Genomic DNA, 7,129 nt, shown 5'->3' with positions numbered 1-7,129 from the left:
TGTGCCTGAAAAACCACGACCCTGAAAATGCTATGGATCAATAGCTATCAGCTAACAATTCTAGGGGCTCTCCTTTCCACATTTCTAAAATAAATGACACTTTAGGGTTTTAAAAATGGTTTGTTCTGGGAGATAAAGAACTGAATTTTGAAATTACAGAAATCTGAGAGTGGGAGAATCACCGAGGAGCTAGCCTGAGTCACTGCAGTCAGGAAGACTTGAAATGTGGGAATGTGAGAGCAAGGGTGCTTAAAGAATGTTCGAATTTGCCCAATAAATAAACACACTCTGTGACTTTTTATTGAGCTAACTTCTTTCAAAAAAAAGAAAAACACTCCCTTTCTTCAATATGTTTTTGTATTTTCATTTTTCCCCGGCAGAGCCCCTTGACTCATCCTTGTAATTAATTTTTCCTATAGCAGGGAAGTCTGGACAGGCCTTTGACAAGAACGCATCCCAAAGAGCCCTCTGACATTCAAGGCAATTAAAAGGCACTCTGGGCCAGCGCCCCCATTCTCTGCATTTACATCATAAAGCCCAGCCCGCTTCTGCACACCCTTTCTCCAGGAGAGATTCCGTGGAGACAGAAGATTCAGATCTGGGCTGGAGCATCCTGGCCCTGTGTCCCTGTGGATGCCACACTCATCTCAGCTCCTCCATCCTCCTACTGCCAACATAGCTCTAACCTGCTCTCTTCAAGGCGCCTGGGCAGGAACATATTGTCTTGTCCTTTATTTCCTGTATTTCACTCATTGTCTCACAAATGAAAGCACCCACCTCCAGTTTGAGGAATCCTAATAGCAAACGTGTCCTGGACACTTGCTACCTCTGATTCATACCCAACAGCCCAATGGACTTCCTCCCCAGCTTCAGAGTTCACCACGAAAGACCACCGAAGTGAAGTCTGCAGTCCGACCTACTTTGAACTGCGGTGGGGACAAGCCTCCCAACCTCCTAGGAACCAGTTTTCGCCTCTACCGAACAGAGCACCTGGATGTGATTATTTCGAAAATTCCTTTCAAATGCACATCTTAAGGTTTCTAAGTGGGTTTTTTTAAAGTATTTCAAAAAGAATAAATGGAGACTACCCACTCACCAAAGCTCCTTTCTGAGAAGCAACTTTGCTAAATGCAAAAAAATTAAGTTCCAGAGTCATGAGTATAATGTGCCGCCCTTTGGGTGAAAATAAATGTTTATACGGAGAAACTTCAAAAGGCTCATGGGAAAGTGGAATGAAGAGCGCTGATGCTTGGCTAGGTTTGGTGTCCACTTGGCTGGCCGGGGAGTCTCAGTCATTTGGCGGTTGAGACCTGCTCCAGGATGTGACCTAGCACAAAGTCAACAATTCCACGGCAGGATCTGCTGCGCACCGTCCAGCAGCTGTCAGAAGATTCGGGCGGAGTGCAGAGGAAAGTTGCAACAAGCTCAGGAAGCCCTGGAAGCCCTCACTTGTTTATGCCAAGAAGCTTGTGAGACGGCTCCTTGGCCAACGGATTGGAAAAGGTCCTTATTTGTGTCCGTTCCAAAGAAAGGTGACCCAAGAGGAGGCGCCAATGAAAGAACACGATCGTGAACATCACACGCAAGTAAACTTTTACTAAAGAGCACCCAACAAAGTTTGCAGCAGCACCTCCATTCCCGAGTCAGAAGAGAACGTGGACCAAGGGATGTAATCTGCTGATGTCAGAGAGCTCTTGGCTGAAAGCAGAGGCTATCAGAGAGATGCTTGCTGGTGTACTGACTACGCCAAGGCATTCGACTGTGTGGATCCTGACAAACTGTGAACGGTCTTGAGAAGAATGGGAATTCCAGAACACTTCACTGTGTTCATGTGGAGCTTGTGTGAAGCAAACAAGGGAATGCTGCCTGATTTAAGACCAGAAAAGGTGTGGGACAGAGTTGTATTTTCTCACCATAGGTAGTCAATCTCTGTGCTGGTTACATCATCAGAGAAACTGAACTACGTGATCGGAGGGAGGCTTACGAACAACCTAAAATATGCAGGCAACACGAACTGGCTTGCTGATAGTGCGAAGGACTTGAAGCACTTGCTGATAAAGAGCAGGGTTTGCAGCCTTCAGTGTGGATTACAACTCAAGATAAAACCAAAATCCTAACAACTGGACCACTAGGTAACATCGTCATAAATGGAGAAAAGATTGACATTGTCGAAGATTTTGTCAATGCTCACAGAAGCAGAAGCCAAGAGACCAAAGGACTCATTGCATTGGGCAAATCTGCTGCTTTAAAGTGTTGAAAAGCAAGGGTGTTACTTTGGGGACTAAGGTGCACCCAACCAATGTCATGGTAGTTTCCATTGCCTCACAGACCTGTGAAAGTTAGGCATTGAATAAGGAAGATCCGAGAAAAGCCAATGCATTTGAATGATGGTGTTGATGGAGGGTATCAGAAGTTCCAGGCCTTCCAAAAGAACAAACAGATTGGAAGAAGGAGAGCCAGAATGCGCCTGCAGGACAAGGAGAGCAAGATTCCGCCGCACATACTTTGGACATGTCATCTGGAGAGACCAGGCCCTGAAGAAGGACATCATGATGGTAAAGTGGAGGAGCAGTGACAAAGAAGAGGGCCTTCAATGAGATGGATTGGCACAGTGGCTGCAACAAGGGGTTAAAATTAAGGTGACCAGACGTCCCGCTTTGGATGGAACAGTCCGATTTTTAACAATTTCCCCATGTCCCATGGCATTTTTAAAAAGTCCCATTTTTGGAAAGCTAGGGTATATAGTTTTCGGCTGCCATGTGGCTATTTCGCCAGGATATGAGTTTTATCAATGGTGTCCCACTTTTGTCCCACTTTACCAATGTTAAAATCTGGTCACCTTAGTTAAAATATAAGGGACAATTTTGAAGATGGAGCATCTGTACACTGTTTGACTCTGCTGTAGTGACGTTGGGTCACTATGAGTCGGAACAGACTAGACGGCACTAAACAACAATGAACTCGAAAGACAAAATCATGGCTGTCGTGTCATGCCAATTCGTAAAGACCCAGGACAGAGAAGAACTACCCCTGTGGGTAGTTTCTGAGCCTGTCACTCTATGTGGAAGTAGAACGTCTCCTCTTTCTCCCACGGAGCACCTACTGGTTTTGAACTGCTGAATTTGCCCAACACACAATCCACTAAGCTAATAGCACTCCAGCAATAGTAGTTCAAGGTAAATTGCTGAGACTTTCGCTGAGCCGCCCAGTCTCTACAGTGCTTGAATGGAAGCCAGCGCACGCCAGCCTCCCCCTGCCAACCGGCACCCAGCCTGCCCTCCATCAGCTCCTCTCAGCCGTACCCTCGATGCCCCCAGGCCTCCACCACCACAGGTGTGCCAGAGCTACAGGCAGGACTCGGAGGCCACCATCACCTGCCACATCAGCCTGGAGCACTACGCCTCCAACGTCTACCTGTCCATGTCTTACTACTTCGACTGGAATGGCGTGGCTCTGAAGAACTGTGCCAAATACTTTCTGCACCAGTCTCACGAGGAGCGAGAACACCCCGAGAAACTGATGAAGTTGCAGAACCAACAAGGGGGCCAGATCTTCCTCCAGGATATCGAGAAACCAGACCGGGAGGACTGGGAGAGTGGGCTCAACGCCATGGAGCATGCGCTGCACCTGGAGAAGAGTGTCACCAGTCCCTGCTGCAGCTGCACAAACTGACCACGGACAAGAATGGCCCCCATCTCTGTGACTGCACTGAGACACATTACCTGGATGAGCAGGTGAAATCCATCAAAGAGCTGCACAAGATGGGGTCCCAGATTCTGGCCTGGCCGAGGATCTCTTCGACAAGCAGACCCTGGGAGACAGAGATGGAGAGAGCTGAGCGACAGCCTGGCCTTCCCAAGTCACCTGGGAAGCACATGCATGTTGGGTAGGCCTGTCCCTTTTCTAGAAATTGTACCCAAGCATCCACTTCCGTTCTTCCATTTGTACCTTTCTTTCAGATAAAGTCTATATAAAGTCATTTGATACCCGCTGTTGTCTCAGAGATCTTGACGGATAGGGACCAGAGAGCCGCCCTGGACACAGGCGGTCGAATTTTTTAAGCAACCCAGTTGCACTGCAAAATCCCACTTAATAAAAAGGAACTTGCACTAAATTAATTAATTAATTAATTAAAGGTAAATGGATCACAGGGAGCTACATATAACCTACTCTCTGGGGGACGGGCAGCAGAAGGGTGGGTGAAGGGAGACGCCGGACAGTGTAATATAAGATACAATAATAATTTATAAATTATTAAGGGTGCATGGGGGAAAGGGGAGGAGGGAGGAAGGGAAGGGGAGGGGGGGAAAAAGGAAAATAAGCTGATTCCGGGAACCCAAGAGGCAAGCGAATTTTGGGAATAATGAGGGCAACAGATGTATAGATGTGTTTTATACAATTGATCTATGTATTGTGATGAATTGTATGAGCCCCAATAAATTGATTTTTAAAAAAAAGGTAAACGTCCTTGGGTATGTAACCTACTCCTATATAAGTAGACTCGTAAAGGGTTTCTACTCTTTTTACTAGTCTGGATCCGACATCTGGCACATCTATCTTCTGGCCGCCATATTGCTTACCAACCCTGGGAGACATCAGAGCCTACCATCTGACCTACAGATCTTGCTTGGGCTTCTCTGCTTCTGCATCACCAGCAATGGTCTTCCACAAGGTAGGAAAAACCTCTGGGTTTTTGATCCATGAACTTGAGCTAAACTGGACTTACCCATTTCTACAACTGTGTGAGCCACTTCCTTAATATCAATCTCTTTATATATAAATCGATATACATACATACATATCACTGGTTTTGCTTCTCTGGGGAACCCAACCTAACTCAAGAGCTGATGGGAATATTTCCAAAGACTTTTTGAAGCCAGTAGTATATGTATGCTATGGTTGTTGTTAGTTGCCATGGAGATGCTTTTAACTGTGGGTGACCTTATGTGGGCAGCAGAGTTGGACTCCACAGGGTTTTCAAGGCTGCAACCTTTCAGATGCGGGTTTCAGGCCTTACTTCTGAGGCACCTCTGAGTGGACTTGAACCATAACCTTCCAGGTATCAATGGAGCACTTAGGCATTTGTACCACCCAAAAAATGAAACCCAGTGTCAAATCCAACTCATGGTGACTCTAAAGGAGTGAGTACAGTGACCCCACAGAGTTTCCACCGTTGTAATCTGCACAAAGACAGATGTCACATTTTTCTTCCAAGAAGTAGCTGGTGGGCTGAAACCACTAAGGCCTCAGTTAGCAGTCAAGGGTTTAACCGTGGTGCCACTGGGGTTCCTTTCAGGCCACCAGGGATTCAATTCTATATGCATTGACTATTGGGGGAGAGGGGGATGTTAATCTCACGCACATACATTCACTTGTATCCATAGATAAGCTCATGCAAGTACCCACAGGTAAAACATAATAAAAGGAAAGCACCGTTCTATCGATAGACCATATGTTGAATGTTTTCAAACACTAGCTTGGAACAGAGGGTCCTAAAGCAGCATTAGCAATACATCACCCACCCCTCCACTGGCTTCATTTCCCCTCTCCGAGTGACACCACTGTTCCTGGCTCTCAGGAACTGAAGAGTATTCAGCAGAAGAAAACAAACTAACCCATCATGCAAATGACAAGGTAATAAATAATAGACGTGTGTGTTTGCACAAATCAATTTACAAACGTCACTTATCCTGAAAGAGTTTTTAAACAGTGCTCAAGAGCTAATCACTAAGAACTCCACAGGTGACAGATACCCATGAGTGGTCCTTTCGAACTGTGTCTCGCAGACACCTAGGGCTGCTCCATCACTCACTCTCTCAAACACCGCAAGGAATCCTGACTGTTTCTGATCATTTCTTGCATGGCTGCTTTTCAGTAAGTATTATATATTCAGAGGCTTCATCAGTGGTGTAAGTGGAGTTTTAGTAAACTGAAGAATTGGGAAAACATCTACCATAGGGTTGCCTTCTCCCAAGGAAGGGTCAGAAAATGTTACATACTCAACCCGTAAGAAGTCACCCCCAAAACAAACACATTGTCATCAAGTCAAATCCTGTGCACAGAGTCCCTCCCTATAGGACAGAGTCGAGCTGCCCCATCAGATTGCCAAGGCTACAGCACTTTACCAGAGCACACTGCCCCATCTTCCTCGTGTTGGTGGGTTCTAAGTGCCAATCTCCGAGTTAGCATCTGGGCAGAGAGATGCCAGGATTTCTTAAGGAGTCATCAATGGCCGGAAAAGCTTGGCACAAAATGCCACCCTTACTTTTCAAAAAAAAAAGGATCAAATTATGTGTATGTGTGTGGTAGTTACACATAATCTCATGTCCACTTGAAGATATTAAACGTGTAAGGGTGGTATTCAACCTGTCAATCAGCTCACAGCCTGCTAATGCCTCTTTATGGGTGTGGCCTACTCATAAAGAGGGCCCAGGGAACCCCACCACCACCATCGCTCTCTGCCTCGCCCCCCTGATAGCTGCTGGAGCCATGTTTCCACCCACCTCAAATCCACCCAACTTTGCATGCGATCCTCCTGCATGCTGCATCATTGCAATTGACTGTGATCTGAAGAGGGATGTATGGACTAGTGTCAGACTTATGGACTTGAGTTGGACTGAGTTGGCATGTTTTCTTGATATATAATTACTTCTTGATATAAAATTCTTTCTTACACATATATGAGTATCACTGGATTCATTTCTCCAGTCAACCCAGCCACACAATGCATAAAGGGGGCAAGATCCAAGAATTTAGTTATGGAATAGATGAAAGGGTTTCAAATATTTTCATCAGTGAAGGATGTATCAATAAAGAGAACTGGCATCAAAAGTACACAGCGGTCAAAGAAATGGTTCCCTTTGACATAGAGAGAAGGGTTTGTCTGGAAACGACTAGGTGTTTATTTGTTCATTCAACATATTTCTAACTTAGTGCCCCTATGGAGTTCATGGGTGGTGCAAACAGGTAAGTGTCCTTTCCATGCGAACTGAAAGGCTGGTGGTTCAAGTCCACTTGGAAATGCCTCATAGAAAAGGCCTGGCAGTGAGAGTGCAGTATAGCACCATTGAAACGTACAGCTTTCCTCTAGTTCTTTAATGCTTCCTCCCCCACTATCATGACCCCATTT

General features: G+C 45.8%; 1 pseudogene; it reads left to right on the top strand.

Moving 5' to 3' along the window:
* The first annotated feature begins 3,225 nt into the window (after window positions 1-3,225).
* On the top strand, window positions 3,226-3,838 carry LOC101639561 (annotated as a pseudogene).
* Window positions 3,839-7,129: the final 3,291 nt, after the last annotated feature.

This window comes from Echinops telfairi, unplaced genomic scaffold, assembly GCF_000313985.2.
Source record: "Echinops telfairi isolate 266 unplaced genomic scaffold, ASM31398v2 ScPeMD7_2573;HRSCAF=3158, whole genome shotgun sequence".
NCBI classification, from domain to species: Eukaryota; Metazoa; Chordata; class Mammalia; order Afrosoricida; family Tenrecidae; genus Echinops; species Echinops telfairi.
Note: the sequence above shows the minus strand (reverse complement) of the source record. Positions and strands in the feature narration are given on the sequence as shown.